Consider the following 20,310-nt stretch of genomic DNA (forward strand, 5'->3'; position numbering starts at 1 on the left):
GGAACAACTAATGTTCTTACCTGCTGAGCCGTCTCTCCAGCCCCCAAAACTTGAGTTTTAAAGGCCTTAGATAGATAGCTTTACCCCTCCAACTTCACTACCTGCAATATGTATCTCTTTCTTGGGCCAGTTCCACCTCTTGTATGCAACTCTCCTTGACGGACGTGTCATAGTTCTTGCAGCTCCAACATCTTGGGGTCCCTCATGCTTTTTCAACATAGACTTGCTTAAGAGTTATCAGTACTAACCACAGCATAAACTCAATGTTATGCTGTCTTGAAATTACTCCATTACATTTGGCAGTCTCTCATGGTGGGTGGCAGCAAGCAGCAGGAACAGGAAGCTGAAAGATCACATCTGAACAGCACACAGGAAGCAGAGACAGAGCTAACTGGAAGTAGAGTGAGGCTATAAACCCTGTAAACACTGCTCACATTTAAACCACCACAGTGATAAGAGAGAACTGCCTCCACAAAGTTGCCCTCTGACTCCACATGCACACTGCGGCACATGTGCTGACATTCACATCATGCCTACTTGATTAATTTAGTTAATATTTTAAGGAGTTTTCATAAATCAGTCATTTGTTGGGACTGTCGTTAACTATTTACACTACATTCATGCTTAGAAAAGTCATTTCAATTCTTGGTATGAGTATCATTTGATTGGTAGTTAAAATTGAGATTTGAGTTGTTATTTTTGTTATCTTCATTTATGATGTTGATACCTATTTTAATATTTTAGTGTGATGGGACTGGAGGGACTGGCTCAGCAGTTAAGAGCAGTCACTGCCCTTGTAGAGGACCCGAGTTTAGGTCCCAGGACCCACATGGTGGCTAACAACCATTAGTAACTCCAGTTCCAGGGATCCAGCTCCCCTCTTTTGTCTTCCATGGACATTACGTGACACAGGTGCACTTACACACATGCAGGCAATACACTCATACACATAAAAATAATAAAAAAAAATTTTAGCATGATGATTTTTTTTTTCATTTGTAACTTTCAAATAACATTTTAATATAGTAATAGGGACCTGTAGTCCCAGTTACTTGGAAGGCTGAGGCAAGAGGATTGATCTTCAATACCAGACTGTGTAAAATAGTGAGACTCTGTCGTAAAAAACAAACAGCTGGGCATGATAGTGGACACCTTTAATCCTAGCACTAGGGAGGCAGAGGCAGGTGGATCTCTGGGAGATCAAGGCTGGTCTACGTGGGGAGGTCCAGGCCAGATGAGGCTGTAGGGAGACTCTGTCTTATAAAACAAAAAACAAATTAAATCAAAGTAAAACAAAACCAACAAGTAGAAAGAAACAAAACCAAACCAAACCAAACCAAACAAAATAAGAGATGGTGATAAAAATGACATTTAGCATCTATGAATCTAGCAAATTTGGAAGAAAAGGACTTTTAGATCGAAAGACTTTTTATCCCATAGGCATAGGAAGAGTGGTCCTCAGTTACTGTCACTGGCTGATTAGTTCTGATTCAGCCTGAAGATTTACATTTTCACTTTTGAAGTTCTGCAACTCATATTCAGATTACAGAAGAATACTGAGTAATAAGCCAAATGTTTTGTGATTTTGTCTATTTGCAGTATTGATGCTACCCAGGACTTGGAGGTAACTGTATATTAAAAGAAATCAATTCCTAAGCCAGAAGCAAGCTTGGATCTGATTCATTTAAATGTTTGAGAAACTGATATTCACGACATGGTAATAAAATGCTTTCATGCCTTTGGGGAGCAGCATATATGATTCCTGCCTGTTGAAATGTTGAATATTATGAGAAAACAACAGCATGCACAACTACTTTAATGACTAACATACTACATTAACGTGGGTATGCCTGCCTCCTGTTTACCTCTGCTTCTGTAGAATCTGTGTTGATGGAACACCATGGGACTCACCACAATCCCACGCCCTCTACCTGCCTCCTGCCACACTGCCAGCTGCTGGTATTTCTTTCTCCCTGTGTACTTGCAAACTCCTGCCTTTCACAAGTGCTCCTTTCTCCTCTCTCTTTGTAACTGACAGCCACTCACACTCTGCTTCTCAAAGTTCTAAGTAACCCCATCTCTGTACTTTCTTACATTATGTTTAAGAATCCATTTGGTCTTTCTGTTGTGCATACTGTTTTCCCCATCATCAGTATTTTTACATAGTAGTTGAATTCTTTTAGATTTAAAAATATTAAGAGTTGCTGTTTGCCTAGCCAACCAATATCTCATATAGTTATTGCACATTGAATTGGTGATGACCAACATTTTCTTCCCATGAGATCTCTGAAACTTTAAGGAAATAAAAACATTCCTCTCTTCAGCTCTCCTAGAATAGGATAAGATGTGTCTAAATATGTAAGTTAACATCCATGCAGTAAAACCACAATTCCTTTTTAAAAATCCTCTACTAACCAGTAATAATATTTCAAGGGTGCAATCATTCTCCAAGTGTTGTTAATCTGATGCTTCTCAGCACTGTTGTGTAACATGGTAGGAAGACAAAGTAGCAGATTAGGAGTAGAAAAACCTTCTGTAATGAAAGGATGTATGAGTTGTGTTAACATTGGTTCATCTTTTAAAAGCAACCACATCATCAATGTAACTTTAAACAAAAATAGACAAAGTTAGTCCCTTTTAAAGTTTAGCAAAGCCTTTTGTAGTGCAAGAAGTTACTGTAGTAATGATCTTTTAAAAAATCATTTATTTATTTATTTATTTATTTATTTATTTATTTATTTATTATGTGCAGGAGTATATTGGCTGCATATATGTAAGTGCACCTGTGTTGTGCAGTGGCCACAGAGGGCAGAAAAGGGTGTCAGATCCCCTGAAACTGGAGTTAGGACACCCATGTGGGTGCTGGGAATTGAATCCAGGTCCTCTGTAAGAGCAGACAGTGCTCTTAACTGCTGAGCCATCTCTTCAGTCCCTGTACTGGGGATCTTATAGATTTTCTCATATCTGCAGCTTTTTAATATTTCATATTAGCACATTGCTATCATTGGCGATGAGCATTGTAACAAGGTTCTGAAATTTTTTCTATACAATTGAAGAAGTTTGGGCTCTCATGGGAGAAGAAATCACAGGGGAAGGAAACAGTTAACATTCTAATGAAACTGAAAGTGAGTCATGATAATCACAAAGGAAGGTGACTAGATAAATCCAGAGTTTCCTTATATCATATTTCTTTCATGTGTTCCACTTTTTGTATATATTTATTATTTTATGTGCATGAGTGTATTGTCTGCATGTAAGTGCACCCATGTGGTGCAATGCTCAAGGAGGAGAGAAGAGGCCATTGGAGCCCCCAGAACTGGAGTTACGGACAGTTACTAGCTGCCATGTGGGTGCTGGGATTTGAGCCTGGGTCTTCTGCAAAAACAACCAATGTTCTTAACCGCTGAGCCATCTCTCCAGCCCCATGTTCCACTTTTTTGGAGCAGAAATGCATTGCATGTAATTAGCCAGAAGAATCACACCACTGATGGTAGGAGAAGACAGATATTTCTTGGTATAATGTGTGTTAGTAAAAGAGAATTAATTAGCTACAACATTCTATTGGATATTTAGAAGTAGCAGCTGTCTTTTAGACCAAAATAAAGTAAAACAAAATGTAAGCCAATTATTTGACCAAAGGTGAATTTGGAAGTCCGGCAGCCTCCTTGGACACACACAAAGAGACCATCATCACTTACCATGAGAGGGAAGACTAAGTTTAGGATTAGAGCTGGGTTTAAATTATCAGGGTACTGAGAGTCTATGAGGTTAAACTTATAGGTAAAGCAGATCTGCTCTGTCAAAATTGAGGCACCAGTGGGGAAACAATGGGATCTGATAAGTGTGATTTGAGGTCTGGATTGATGTCTTCAAAACCTTGAATGGCACAATTCCTCTGAACGCTCAAACTTTGCTTAAAAGCCTCCCTGTTAGAAGCTAGTTCTCCCTCCTTCCTTGAAAACAAATCAGAAACTTCTCCCATGCAAGGTAACACATGTGTACTTTAGAATCTTCCCCCTTCTTCTCCTTCCCCCTGCCATACACATAACTAGGGTTTTTACAACATGACACAACCAAAGATATGCACACTTGGCAATGGGTGGAGGGCTTACACTGTCCAACAGTTAGAGAACCTAGCCTGTTTATACTGCAAGAGCTGGGAGATCATACAGTGGACTGGCGGTTTGGGGGCTTCTCCAAGGTAGCTGGGAAATAAAGGGATAAGGATTTATTTGAAATGTATTTTCAGGAATACAGCAAGAAGACTCTGGAAATTCCCTTCTACTAGGATGATTTCTGGAAATAACAGAAAAGGAATGGCCTACCCAGATTTCGGCAGCTAGGGACAATCAGTAAACATGTTCAATTTTGAGCCAAAGAGTCTCTGTTATAGTTATTCTCAATGGTAGTGGAAGAACAACTATAAACAATGCACAAATAATGGCTATCTATGTTTCAACAAAGGTTGATTTACAAGTATCAGTAACAGTTTGGGCTTGGTCCATGGGCCATTTGCTAACTTCTGACCTATGTGAAATTGAAACATCAAAATTTCCACAGCATGCAAAAAATGACACTGCAAAATATTTGAAGACGGACTCATGATAGAGAAGATAAATTATGTAAGCCCAGAAATACACTAAAAGAATGTGTTCTATGGGAAGACAGAAAGGGCACAGTACCTGCCAAATGCTCATCAGGAGTGTGATGGAGAGATGGGCACTTACCTCACGTAGTACTTCCATTGTAGCTAACTCTGGAAAACCTAGAGTAGTGGTGGGAAATGCCACTGCAGACTGGTAGCACTGCAGAGCACGGCACACTGAAGGACTGGTGCCAGGTGGCCACATTTGGGGATCAAGAGCCAGGCATACGTGTCTATCATAGTGAGGGGCAAGGGTGGAGGAACAGTCTAGTAGCCTGATCAAAAGAGTGTTATGGATTTGATGGACAGACACAACATGCCCAGTGGCAAAAGGAATGGGTAAGTGGTGACTCAGTCTGTGTGAAGAATTTAAGAAACAGTGATCAAGATGCTAAGGGCAGTTGACCCAATAAAAGTCACGACGCTTGATCTTTAATTATGGACCTTACACAATTCACAACTGGATTCAACTTACTGAAAGAAAGGCCAGATCCCCAAGAGGAAGGAGTCTGTAATGCAGTAACAATATAAATGGCAATGTGTCCCCAATTCCTTTCTCAAAGGGACCCTTAGACATTGAGTCTGGTAGTACTCACATAAAATATGGCAGGTAAATAGCTACATATGTGAGGAATTGTTAGATACAGAGTTCAGGTTATATCATGATAATTTTTTAGACTGTAATACATGCAGCAGCCCCAGACTCAGCTCCACAGTATTCTTAGTGCTCCTAACCCCAGTCTCAGACTATGTACTTAGAACCAGGATGTTTGGCTATTGGTGCTTGTCCACATTGACTTTAGACCTCTTGGATAAGAGCTACTGTAGAGGAAATGATTAAATGGAAGCACCTGAGCTTGTGCACCCTGCATTCTCTAACCAAACAGCAAATCGATCACAATACTTAATCTTGGGAAGAATGGCAGAGATTCACACCATTCATAAAGATACAATGTGCTCAGATGACAGTTTCCATTAATTTTCTGTTTAAATTACCAATCTGATCCTTCAACATCCTGATGGAGCCCAGGAGATGACAGCTGACTCCCACAGATCCAGACAAGCAGGATGCCGGATTTTAGATGCTTTTACAGATGTGTTGTTGTTAGTAGAGTAGACTAACAGAACCTCAGATACATGGCTGTGGTTATTGGTCTGGAAGGTTGTTCTTTCCAATATAATCAGAAAATAACATCAGAAACAGCCACATGGATCATATTAGAGAATAGTTTACACTTTTACCTCATGTTAATGGAAAGTTTCCTGTACTCTGTCAGCCACACTCAGCCTACTTGAACATCTCCATGCCCATTATTAGCTTCTTTAATCTGTCATCAACCTCTGGGTAAATCAATCTTTTGACTTTCTGTGTGATAACATAAATTCTCTAGGCTTCATTCATAAATGGGAATAATAATTTTGTGTTGGCTAGTATGAAGAATTAAATGAGATGAATTTTGTGTTACAAGTTGTATTTTAAGCATAAAATCAAGAGACTTGGACTTGGGGGGGCTTGAGAGGTGACTCAGGGGTTAAGAATACTGGTTGGTCTTGCAGAGAACTTGAGTTTGGTTCTCAATACCCACTGTCAGCAAGCAACTGTCTAAAATTCTGGTTCCAGGGGGATCTGATGCCCTCTTCTGGTCTATGTGGACATTGCACACATGGGTGTAATTACATACAAGCAGGCAAAACACTCAGGCACTTAAAATAAAAATAACAAATAAAAAATAAAAAAGAGACTTAGATTTTGTAAAATGAAATCAAGATCTAGCCATGAAATATACTGTAATTCAAATAGCTACATCAGAAGGAAAGTAGCACAGAGAACTATATAGCTCTATAGTTATCTAGGTGATGGTAGAGATGAGAGTCAAATAAAGGACAATGAGGACCCAGAAACTAGCAGCAGGTAAGGGGTTTAGTAACTAGACTTAACATGACAAAAGGACAAAACTGTTGTTATAACCCAAGGGTTACCATTACAGGAAGGAAACTAGAACCCTGGTGGGCTTGTCTGGTGGGAACTAAAGCCAAAGAGGAAATGCATCCTTTATCAGAAAAGCAAACCAAAGCAAAGGATGGAGAGAGAAATACTAGGGTTACTCCCTTCCTCTGCCCTCCAATAGTTTGCCTTTCATTGGCAACAACCCAGTTGACATAGAACCAGAGAAACACCACCTGTAGAGGTCAGCCCAGGGCTCAGGAAGGATTTGAGGCCAATGGTGTTTTTAACCGTAAGAGGTCATGACATTAAGCCTTGTCTTTGTGGGGTAGGGAGGGATTTCCACAATGGGAACACATGTTCTCACTATCAGCTCTTTCAAAATTAGGGCGACCTTGACATAGGAAGTGAGAAACTGAGAAGGCAAATGAATTGAATAGTAGTCAGCAACAAAAAAGAATGAATTTTGGATATTTCCAACAACATGAATGAATCTCAAATACATTGTGCTAAATGAGAGATGGACAGAGAGCACCAAAGAATAAACATAATATGCTTCTATTTATGTGAAATTCTAGAAAAGTTAAAACAATAATGGTAAAAAGCAAATCACTGGTTCCTACCAGCCATGGGATGAGGGGAGAAAAATAATTGCACAGGGACACTGGGAATTACAGAGTGATGATAATTTGCTCTATCATGATTGCAGTAATGATTACAGAACTGCACAGATATCTCAGAACTTGTCTAACCACACATTTAAAACAGTAAAACATCAAATCAAATATATATCTATATTTTTCCATTTTTCTATAAAATGAAAGGGAAGTAATTGAGTCCTTAAACATAAAATTTCTCCCATTCTTCAAATCTTCTATTATCTGTTCTCAGAAATTCAGAAGATGAAGTGCTGTCATTTGGAGATTTACCATCTAACCCATCATCCGGTTAAGTCAGAGACTCCAGAGCCCAGCTTCAACAACAACAGCATATTCTAACAACAGACACGCATCTGGGTGAGTGAGTGTATTTTGACTCCTGTAGCTTTTCATCATGGAGAATTAGTTTCGGGGGGTCACAGGAGCTACAGGTACAGCATGGGCATCAGGTGTATTGATGATTTGTTCCTACTTGGTCTCAGAGCAGGGATATTGGGGGGAAAAGACTCTGTCAAGAGCCCTGGATTCCACATGAAAGGCTTGGTGGAGGAAATTATTTCCAGAATCTAGAAACCATACAACTGCATGACCTCCCTGGAGGAAAAAACTAGGGGGGTCACAGGAGCTACAGGTACAGCATGGGTATCAGGTGTATTGATGATTTGTTCCTACTTGGTCTCAGAGCAGGGATACTGGGGGGAAAAGACTCTGTCAAGAGCCCTGGATTCCACATGAAAGGCTTGGTGGAGGAAATTATTTCCAGAATCTAGAAACCATACAACTGCATGACCTCCCTGGAGGAAAAAACTTGAAGTGCTCTTGCCTAAAATAGCAAAATTGGACTTCTAAGTTATGGAAAATGACAAACACATTGAAAACCTGGAAGAAACTTCTCAGGCGATTAAAACAAACATCTCAAAGGACACTGCAGAGAAGAGTGGTGATTTAATTCAGTATCATTGTGCAAAAGTTGGGTGTTACCAGTTGAAAACCTAATGTCGTGGACTGACTGGAATTTGTGGAAACTTCTAAATGGAATTTGGCGAGACTGATGGAGAAGTTGATAACTAACACTGTAGATTAGATTGTAACATGGGATTAATGATACCCTGAAACTCAGGAAGATGACTGTAGGAAAAGATTTGAATTCTCTTTGGATGAAAGAGGACTTCTAGAGAGAAAAGGAAATCTTGTCTTTTTGGAGCAAAGCCTAGAGATGCAGACCAGGAGGGGTCAGTTGCTTGAAGGCATAAATTTATTTCCTAACTGTCATTGTCACAAGTAGACCAACTTACTTCTTTTGACATATTGAAGGCAAATGAAACTGTAGGTGAAAGAGACCTGCTGAAGCCACACAGTCTGATCTTGCCTCTGAAATAAATCCAAAGGGGTTTTCTGCTTGTTAAATGCATGTATGAAGAGGAATGGACTAATCTATTTATATTTATAATTGTTATATTTAGACAAAGTTACATGTTCTTCATAAATTACCTTAGTTACAATGTACAGAATTAGTGGTTTGTGTAGTAAATTGTGGGCTACTTAAAACACTTCATTAAATGTTATAATGAATATGAGAGGTGAACTTCATGCCCTGATTAAAAATCCTCAGTAAATATTGTACCTGGGTTTCCAGCATTATGAAAATATTTTCCAATGTAATGGTAGGGTCTTAAAGCTGTACTTAATTAAGAAGAGCTGGAGCTTTACCAGCAAAGTTTACAGAACTTTGTTGTAACATCAAAGCTGGCAACTCAGTGGGGAGATAAAATATGTTTTCACAAGCTGTGTAGCACAGTAACTTGAAGAGCATATAATGTTATCATACTGGAGTGTATGTGTGGCAAATTAGGCCACAACTTTCATCCAAATCCCACAATTAGAGAATTCTGATTAGTAAAGTATCCAAAACTCAGGAGAGGTATTATTGATTAGGGAAAGATGAAGAAAATTTTATTGATTCTTAATCCACTGTTTTTTTCTTATTGAGTTGTGATGATAGCGTCGTTATGCCTTGTGAGATCGTATTCTGTATTCTTCCATTTCTTTGGACACACGGAGGTTTCATTTGGGGCTGCCAGACTGAAAGAGACTGAATCGTGGGAGGTCTTAGGAGAAAACCTATGCTGGGCAGCTGCACAGATGTAGGGAATGCTTCAGTCCCTGCAGACCCCTCAGACAGCGGCTGGCTTATTCTTCTGGACACTGTTACACCACATTCAGTGATCTCAGTTTCATATTCCTTGGGGTTGATTTCATGAATGAAGAACGTGCCAGAACCTGGGGTTATCTGCAGCAAGAGCTGATCTCTTGTGACTTCAGAAGCTGACTGATGGATGTATGACCACTTCTTAAATGGAGGAAATTAAAGCTCAGGTGTGGTGTGAAGGCTCTTAGCAGCAAGATGATAAAACAGCAGGGCACACTGGCCAGTGTCTGCAGTCCATTGCAACTGTTCAGGGTGCATTAGGAGGAGGAGGCTGGAGCAGCCGCTGTGAGAACTTGGTGCAAAGAGTTCTCATCTTACAGCAAGTAGTTTGCAAACATTTTCTTGTTTTATAGGGAGAATGATGCTGGGCTGGAGTGAATGCTTAGAATAAATAAGAAAGTTTCAGAAATAACAAATAATACAACCAGGAAGTAACAACCTATTTTATAGGTCATGTGGATTTTGTGTTCATGACTCTTAATTGTTTCCTGTACTAAAAGCTGTCAGACTCTAAATGCATCTATTGCATTAGAATTTAACTTCCAAATATGTCACTTAGAAATAAATTGCTCATGTAGATTCAAATAGAGAGTCTGTCTGTGTGATGTCTGACTTTGTCAGAATCACAGCAGTTTAACTCCATCCGTACGTCTCAGTTTTTTTCTTTTTCTTAATGCTTTAGTATTTGGCCAGACATTTTACTGGAACAAGTACCGTTGGTTAAGTGATTTTCTGGGCACTGAGTGCTATGAGAACCCTCAGAGATACTCCAGGAACGCTGAAATTCAGAAGAATGAAGTTTTGAAATATTTTTCCATTAATTATAATACACCATTCTGATGAGTCATTTTTTTTTACTCTTAATAAGGGAAAATGGATTTTCACTGAATTAAAGAAGACATAGTTATTATTTGGCATTTCATGGAAGAAGAAATCTCATATGCATATGATCTTTATGCTCTTTCATTTCTATTATTTTCTCATGTAGCTAGAGACTACTCTATAGTTCTATTATACTATTACTGTACTGTACTATTACTGTATTCTCTAAAATTGCTTTATTTAAATTGAATTTTAAATGTCACTTTAAAAAATCAGAATAAAAAAATTGACAATTGGAAAAATATCCAGATTTTCATTCTACTGTAAAAGTTGGGAGTTTATTTGGATTCTAATTTATAGACTGAACTGTGTTTACTCTGCAGATAGCTATTTTCATTGTAGGGTGTGTGGTTGCTTCAATGAAAAGAAAGAGCCTCCAATGACTCAGATGTTTTTCTATTAATATATGTGTAAACCACAGCAGTTTTCATGTGTACGAAATGTTATACAAAATACTAAATACTTAAGCATTCTGCATATGCATGCATTATCCTTGTTTATTCAGTATTATGTACATGTGATTTATTGACAGTGAGCTTTTTAACGGTTGTCCACTGTGATTTCAAAAGTGCTCTCTTCACTTGCCCACCCTCTCAGTTGCAAATACTTTGAACTGATCCTATACCTTTATGCCTTTAAAGTCATTTTCAAGAATGAAAAGGTTGTTTGCTTCAAAAAATCTATCTCATCTTCTCAGTACTCAGTTCTTTCTTATTTTCTTCTTTCCTTTTTATTTTAAATTCATCTTTAATGACTTTGCCACAGGGATATAAATTGGAAAAGAAATGTGTTCCTTAGTCTTCTTCCTTGCTTTTCTGTTTTGTTTGTTTTTTTCTTTTGTTAACCAAGGGAAGAAGAGTAGATTCCATTTTCTATTAATCATGTAAGGGGCTTGGGATCGCCACTTCATGTTTTAACTACTTGTCAAAAGTGGAACAGACTGAGAGCCCAACTACCTTAAATCAGCAAGAAAGGTGAGGACACACAGCAAAGTGAAGACCCCTAAACTGGAGGGACATATGGGTGACCATGGGGGGCAGGTTATTGCTTACTTACTACAAGAAACTTACCAGAAACCAGTATTGGAGAACAAAAAGATGGACTATAATTAAAGAATTACTGGAGACTCTTAGTGTGGGCAAGTTCATGAGTTAAAAACACCAGGGGATCCAGTTATTTGCGGGTGCCTATGCTTTTGTTAGTTTCAACTCTAGAAGCATGACTAGATTTTCACAGTAATGGTGGGCAAAATCCCCTTGTGTTTTTGGTAGGGGAAGGAGATAAATTACTTTCTTTTTAAAAAAAATTAATTGTGTGTGTGTGTGTGTGTGTGTGTGTGTATATATATATATGTACATGTGAGTGTGTGTGTGTATGTGTGTGTGTGTGTGTGTGTATGTGTATGTATGCATGGAGACCAGAGGTCAAGGTTGGTTATCTTCCTTGATCACTTTCCAGATTAACTTTTGAGATGGGGTCTATTATTGAATCTGACAGTCACCGGTTCATTAGACTGGCTGTCCAGTGAACTATGGGGATCTATCCATTTTGACTCTCCTCGCCAGGTGCTGGGGTTATAGGTGTGCACCACCACATTTAGTTTCTATGTGGGTCTTGGGGATCTGAACTCAGGTCCTCCTGCTTATGAGTCAGGTATGTTATCCACTGAGTCATCACCTTAGCCCTGAGGCTACATTTTACTAACTCACACTGGGGACCTCTGTTCCCAGGGAGAGCTAACTGTGTCGAACCTACTAGAATATTGTCAAAACCTTCTCTACCTGGAAAGGGAAATACTCAACCTTATCCAGCTTATCTTTCCATGAGGGAAAAGTGAATGACCTAACTGCAGTCTACTCCAGCCTTCTACATTGGTGAAGGGAAGTTTCCAAATCTAAGCTACTTTATCCTGTCCTATCTCAGAACAGTGAAGGTCATAGGCTCACTACATGATTGAGACTTAATCACAGGCTACAGGACACTTCCTCTCTCTTTATATCTAACCAGCACATTTCAAAAGGCCTAATTAGATAACATCTGGCTATTGAGAAAAAAATTACAATACCTACTAAAAAGGGGAAGAAAACCCTCAGAATTTGAAAAAACTAAAGTGAGCACAGAACCAGACATGATGGGAGAGTGGAATGAATACATTGAGAACTGAAAAGGAAAGCTATGTTAGTATGCTAAGGGTTTTAATGGAGCATGCAGGAACAATGGGCAGTGTGAAAAGACAGATAAAAGCTCTAAGAAATAATAAAAAAACATATTAGAGATAAAAGTAAATCACTATACCAAAAATGAAGACTGCCTTTGGTAAACTTATTACTGGATTTTGCCTAAGTGTGGAAAGAATCTGAGTTTCAGGATTTACTGAAAAAAGAGCTGAAAACAAAGGAACCAAAAGCAAAAACAAAACAAAATAACAAAACAAAACAAACAAAAGAGCACAATGCAAAGTGCTGCAGGATGACTAGAAACCTGTAACATATGTATAACCAGAATTTCAAGGAGGGAAAACAGCAAGGAAAGAAGCATTCGAAACAATACCTGATCATTTCTCCAAAATGACAGCAGACAATTACCAATTTTGGAAACTCAAGGACACCTAGCAAGATAGATACAAAACACAACAGCAATAAGAACAAAGGTCCTCAAATAAACTCTGAACCTAGACATACAACATTTAAACTTCAGAAGACAAAGTTTTAGAAAAAAAATCACAGAGAAGCCAGAAAAGAGCCAGGACACCTTACCTTTAGAGACACAGGAAGGAAGTGTACTCAACTTCCTATCAGAGATCATGTAAGCAGGAAGTGAGTGTAGTGAAATACTTAAAATGTTAAGTGAGAAAATTCTTCCAACTTAGAATTCTGTGCCTTGACAATGATCTTTTAGAAATGAAGGAGGATAATTATTTTTCTTAGAGAAAAATAATTTGTTGTCGAACTGTCTTACAAGAAATGTTAAACATTCTTTAGAAAGAAGTAGAATAATGTAGGTCAGAAACTCAGCTGTACACAAATTGAGGAAGAGGGCTGAAAGAAAGAGAATTGATCTGGCATAGCAGTTTATTCAAAGCGGTAGAAGCAATATGTATGCTTCATATCTTTCTATTATATAGAAATATATACTTGTGTATATATGAAATGGATTACAACAATAATATAAAGAAGTGAGAGAGAAATTAGGGTTACTTTATTGTAAAGTATTCATAATACTCAGGAATTGATACAGTGTCTTTGAAAATGGACCGGGATTGGTTTTAAGTATACATTGCAGACTCTCTCTCTCTCTCTCTCTCTCTCTACACACACACACACACACACACTCACATGTGCATATATTTGTATGCATATCCCCTATAGTTAACATAACATTATACTTATTATGGGAAACTACAGGCTTTTTCATTAAGGCCAAAAGTAGGCGTTTATCCTTTCTCATTACTCTTTTCAACTTGTCCTAGATGATACAATGAGGCAAGAATAGGAGATAGAAAGTATGAGGACAAGGGAGGAAGAAATGGAACTGTGTCAGCAGGTGGCATGACCATCTACTTAGAAAATCTGAAAAAACTATGAAAAATTCTTGGAACAAATGAACAATTAGAGCAATATTTCTGATTACAGGTAAATAAATGTTAGTCATTCACCTTCTTGTACACCAGCAAATGAAAACTATAACAACTCAATATAAAAATGAAATACTTAAGGGGCTGGAAAGATGGCTCAGTGATTAAGAATACTGTTTGTTCTTGCAGAAGACCCAGGTTCGAATCCCAGCACCCATATGGCAGCTAACAACTGTCTGTAACTCCAGTCCCAGGGGATCCGACAGCCTCTTCTGACCTCCATGGGCATTGCACAACACGGGTGCACTTTCCTACATTCAGGCAATACATGCATACATATAAAATAAAAATAATAAATAAGATTTTAAAAAATGAAATATTTAAATATATTTCAGAAAAACATTTACAATATCTATATGAGAAAAACAACACGATTCTCATGAAAGAGTTTTAAAATGGCAATGCAGGTATGTCCTCTGCACATACCTAGGAAACTAAATATTCAAATATAGGTTATTTCCAACTTGACTTCAAGAGTCAATCCTGTCCTAATTAAAATCCCAACATGTTATTTTGTGAAAATTGAAACTAATTCTAAAGCCTGTATGTAGAGACAAATGACCCAGAAAAACCAATACGATATTGAAGAAGAACAAAATTGGAAGACCGATATGACCTGACTTCAAGATATAACACAAAGCTATAGTCATCAAGATAGTGTGATGTTAATAAAAACATCAAATAGATCAATAGAACAGACTAGAGAGCTGAGAAAAAGTCCTCATAAATATTGCCAACTTCTTTATGATAAAGGAGCAACAGTAGTATGATAAAGCAAAGACATCCTTTCAAAAAATGGTATTAAAACAACTGCATGTTCACATTAAAAATTAATTTATACAGAGACTTCATACCTTTCACAAAAATAAACTCAAAATAGATCATACACCCCAATTTAAACACAACCACAAGATTCTTAGAAGATAGCATAGGTGAAGGATTGAATGGTATTGGTGTGACAGTAACTTTTTAATGCAGTGACAAATGTTTAATCCATGAGATAAATAATTGATAAGCCACACTTAATTAAAATTAAAACCTGTGGGATGTGAAAATAATTTCAAGAGAATGAGAAGATACAGACTGTGAGAAAATATTTGCAAAAGGAATAAAGGGATAAAGGAAACATTATCTAAAATATACAGAGAACTCATTAACTTACAAAAAAAAAAAAAAAACCTCAATTTTAAAATGGGCCAAAGACCTTAACAAACTCCACCAAGTAAAATGGATAGGTTTCAAACAAACATGCAAAAATATGCTCTACAACATGTGCTATTGGGATAAATTATACAATATGAAGCAATTGTGAGATGCCTTTTTCAAAATAACATGTGAAATAACATCCTTATTCAAATGGCTGAAATCTGGAATACCAGGAATGTCAAGTAATGGTAAAAATGTGAAATTAATAGGAGCTTTTGTTTATTTTGGTGGGAGTGCAAGTCATTTTTTATTTCATACAAAGATAACTATAAGCTCACTATATTATTGAACAACTATACTTCTTGGCGTTTACCTATAGACTTAAAACATCCACACAAAAACCTGCACAACTGTTCAGTGCACCTTTATACATAGTGTCAAAACTTGGAAATGACTAAGATGCCCTTAAGTAGGCAAATGGATAAATAAACTGTTGTGTACTTAGAGAGTGGAGTATTAATTAAAAAGCAATGTGCTACAAAACCATGACTAGACATGGATGAAGCTTAAATACATATCAGTAAGTGAGAGAAGCTGGTCTGAACAGGCTGGAGGAATGCCTTGGTGGTCAAGAACATGCAATGCTCTTTGAGGATCTGAGTTCAATTAACACCCTTGTCCATGTTGGGTTGCTCAAAAACATGTGTAACTCTAGCTCTGACATGCACTCTCCCAGACAGATACACACATACACATAATTAAAAACAAATTAAAATATAAAAAGGTGATAATATAGAAAAAGCAAAAACTAAGAAACAGTATAAAAAAATAAAATTTAAAAATCCCACCTCTAGATGAAGAGCTGCAGGCAACAAAATGGATGTTGGGGGAGGAAGGATCAGTTTTTTTCCAGGGACTAGCTCCCTGGCAGATTATTATATCATAAATGATCAGCCCTAAACACATGTATACATGAGCACTACTGAATGAACTCAGTGCATGTCATATAATTATAAATGTATGTATATGTTATAGTAATAATCAAAGATGAGGCCAAGAAACTGAGAAGGTGTGGAGGGGGGGAAGGGGGAAATGACACAAATACAATACTCATGCATGCATGAAAATCTCTCTTTCTGTATATATATATATATGTATATTTATATATATATATTAATAAAACAGGAGCTGGAGAAACTTCTCAGTGGTTAAGAGCACTGGTTGCTCTTGCAGAGGACCAAAACCTACATGGTGGTTAACAACGTCCGTAACACCAGTTCCAGGGGATCCAATACCCTCTTCTGACCTCCAAGGGCATTGCATGACATGGGTGCATTTGCACACATGCAGGCAATACATTCACACACTTAAAATAAAGATAAAAATGTATGGCTGACAAGGGGTGAGAAATCAGAAAAGACAGAGTATGTCAGTAGAGCGCAAAGCATTTTTAGGACAAGTAAATGTGCTTAACATATGCCACTGTGATTCACGCGTCATGCTTTTGTTTAAATCTATAGAATTTACAACACCCACAGTAAGCCTTGATATAAGCAACTCAGATAATTCTGATGTGTCAGTGTAGGTTGTCTGAGAAGATGGAGAGAGACACACACCTAGAATGGAGCTATATTGCTGGTCCTTTGTAGTTTCAATGATTCCTTGGGTAAGGCTGATGGTTGATGAAGATTCTCTTTTAGGAAACATGTATGAGTTCTTTGAGGTGCTTTATGTGTGGTGAGTGGGTCTATCCATGGTTCTCTGCTTCTCAGAGTCTGTCTCTTACAGGGCACTCCAAACCATTCCCACCTGGCTTAAGTAGATGACAGTTTTAGGCTTGGAAGTGGCAAGATGCTGTATGAAAGGTTGTCTTCTATTGGCTCGCCTTAAACCACCTCCTTCTTGTTCTTCACTGGGAGGGTTTAGACCTTTCACTCCTGCCCCACTTTCTGTTCTCTCTTTTTTCCACACTCACTTTTCTCCTTGTTTAAATGAAAATCAGTAAGTCAATCTTTTAAACTAATGAATAATTTATTTTTTCTTCTCTTCTTGTCTATTGTCCTCCTTTTTCCTCTCTCTCTCTCTCTCTCTCTCTCTCTCTCTCTCAAAACAACAATCCTTCCTTTCAACTCCAACAATTTCATTCCAATCTTCTGTCTCAGTTCTTCTGAATCAAAGAATGGGGCTTTTGGAAATTATTAATAGTATGGTAGATTGAGTACCAGTTAACCCCTGGAGAAGATACTCTAATTATAGTTCTCATTAGTTTGTTTAGAACATGATAATTAAAAAAATATTTTTACTGAATCTTAGAGAATTTCATACAATACATTTTGACCATATTCACCCCGCCCCAACTTATGGTCTTCCATTTCTTTGTTCAAGATCATTGAGTCCAATTTGTATTCCCCAAATACTCTTGATATGAATTAATCCACTAGCATGTGGTCAACCAACCCAAGTTGTTGCCACGTTGAAGAAAACCGACTGGCTCTCTCCCAGCAGCTACCAATTGTCAATAGTTCCTCAGCCGGGGAAGGGACTTTGTGCCCACCACTGCCTCCATGCTGAGATTTTGTATCGCTTGGGCTTGTACAAGTCTTGTGCATACTGTCATACCTGCTGTGGGCCCATATGTGCAAATGCCCTGTTGTGTCAGGGAAAACATTATTTCAATATAGCCTTCTACCTCTTCTGGCTCCTACAATCTTTCCACCCTTCTCCACTTCTGCAATTCTCCCTGAACCTGAGGGATGTGATCCAGATAACCCATTTAAGGCTGAGCACTCCCTAGTTTCTTATTCTCTGCACATTGACCGATTATGCATTTCTGTTAATCACCATGCATTGCAACTCTTTTTTGATAAGAGTTGCAAGATACACTAATCTATGGGTATAAGTCATTAGGTGTTGACTTAATACAATGTCCATTCAGCAGAATACTAGTGGTAGGATCTCCTCTATGGCCTGTGACTTGTGTAGCCACAGATTTTTGACCCTGATAACAGTGTCCACTATGGACTCCATCTTAGAAGTGGGCCTTAAATCCAATCAGAAAGTTGTAGGTTGCTTTCACAGCATGCATGCTATTATTGCTCCAGTGAACAGATCTTGCTTAGTCAGTTATTACTGTAGTTCACTGTACTCACAGCTGGGTGAGACTGATGATCATTTTTCTCTTTCTGCAGTCTGCATAGCACCTTCCAGCAACAATAAAGTTGGCCAGTAGAGATGAAGCCTTGAGGTCAGTACCAGCTTGATTTCTCCAAGAACATGATAATTTTTTGTACTAAGATTTGGGTCTTACCAATTCAAAGGCAAGAAAAAAAAAACACAACTCCATCTCATTCAGGTTGCTACATGTATAATATAGCCCAGACAGCTTTAACTCTCATACATATAGCAACTAAATATGTTTGTAAGTCACATCTACTTTCCACATTGTTGGTGAGAAAATGATTGTGATCTTTTGAAGATTACCTGGGGATCTGATAGGAATTTTAAAAACCACCCCAACTTCTTCCTGTGTCTAATATCTCCCCTATATCTTGCACTAGTTGTATCTACCTCATTGTCCATGAACTCTCCTAGTCTTAGACATTCAGATGCAAAACCTTCCAAACCCTCTCGCTTGTTATCTATTACTGCTTATTTTAAAATATGGATATCCCTTCCTCCTCTCTGTCCTGGCTTACCATTACAAAATACATGCATTGGCCAGGCTACCTTTATATAAACAAATCTCACAGGAGTGTTCATCTCCTTAAGAGCACCTGTGTATTTTAGTATTTACTGGAGAGACAAGCTCAGTAACAATCTTCTTAAGGCTTCAATGGTGAAGTCTTACCTGCACTATCCAAACCTAAGCCCTAGAGCACTTAGCCAGTGTGATGTACAAGCTTTGCTTCCGGCTTACCTGCATCCTCCTGTCTTCAAGGTCTCAGCAACCCACACCTTCTTGGTCTCTATGATTCAGCAAATCTTTCTCCTCCTTTTGTGAGAAAGCCTCCCCACCTCAATCACCTGCATAGTTGTGACTTTAAATCACTACTCTGCTGCAGAGGATTTCTGCAATGCTTCAGCAAAAATTAGACCTGGTTGTTATCTTCATTTTCTTAACATTCTGCTTTGCTCTTTTCATGATTATGATGCAATTTTCAACAGAGAAATAAACAAATGCCACCAAATCCATATAGCATCAAATCAAATGGGAGAGAATTTCCTTTGTTTCACAATCTCTTCATGGTGGTAAAACAGAACTGGGATCAGGGTACGGAATGCTGAGTCAGTGTTCATCCAGTCTGGAATCTTAGTAGCGGCGCCACTGACCTTCCTACATGCTTGCCAGAGAAATCTGTACTATTTGGCATAAAAAAATTTAAGGGAATCTTATTACTGAATTAGTATTTACACTTAGATTTTTAAATATGTTTACCACAAAAACTGTTCCCTCCGTCTTAAATAATATATTACTTCAGGGACTAATTCTGTGGTCCTTGCTTAAAAATATAGTCCCAAAAATCAATTCTAGGTTATAAATTTACTCAAATCCTGTTATTTCATTCCCTCAAACTCTACTGCTATTCTCAAGCCATGATAATAATGAAGATTTGTTGAAAGGGTAAAAGAAAAGGAAATTATTGGTTTTACTTCTGAGAGGAGATTTAGAATTAGTTCCTCAGATTTAATTTCTGGAGTAGTTTCCTAAATAGTCTTCTCAATATATTTTAAATAGAAAAAAAATTGACAATGGCTGATTAAAGGGATTCTTTTCGTATTGAAGAAAGGAACTGATAAATAAATTTCTGGATAAAGTGCTTCTTTCTCTTCTAATGGCTGGGTACTTTGTATAAACACATTATAAAGCTAGTTAGAAACAGTCTGCTTGGATGCAAATGGAAGCTTTATCAAGACTGCAGTTGGCTACATAATCTTCTTGTGTCATGCTTTCCTTTTTCATTTCTCCATCTCTGTCCAAGAAATTTTCCAATCTTATGGCCTATTGCTTGGATTAAGGTCTCTTTGGTCTCTATCATTCTTTCCCTCTCCTCGGTCACACCATGAATGAAGTCCTGGCTCCCATGTTGAATCTCGGCAATTGCTGCACTGATCTTTCTCCTCTCTATCCTTTCAAGACACTAATGATGGACGTTTACACTCTGCATCAATACTTACAGTTCTCCTTCTGGC

General features: G+C 38.0%; 1 long non-coding RNA gene across 1 annotated transcript in view; it reads right to left on the minus strand.

Moving 5' to 3' along the window:
- Positions 1-19,219, minus strand: part of LOC115071980 — a 39,411-nt gene extending 20,192 nt beyond the window's left edge. The window contains exon 1 of the long non-coding RNA XR_003851047.1: positions 19,037-19,219. This is a non-coding gene — a long non-coding RNA (uncharacterized LOC115071980). The remainder of the gene's footprint in view (positions 1-19,036) is intronic.
- Between the last annotated feature and the right edge of the window lie 1,091 nt (positions 19,220-20,310).

Source organism: Nannospalax galili, unplaced genomic scaffold (assembly GCF_000622305.1).
Source record: "Nannospalax galili isolate Female #2095 unplaced genomic scaffold, S.galili_v1.0 scaffold1340, whole genome shotgun sequence".
Taxonomy (NCBI): Eukaryota; Metazoa; Chordata; class Mammalia; order Rodentia; family Spalacidae; genus Nannospalax; species Nannospalax galili.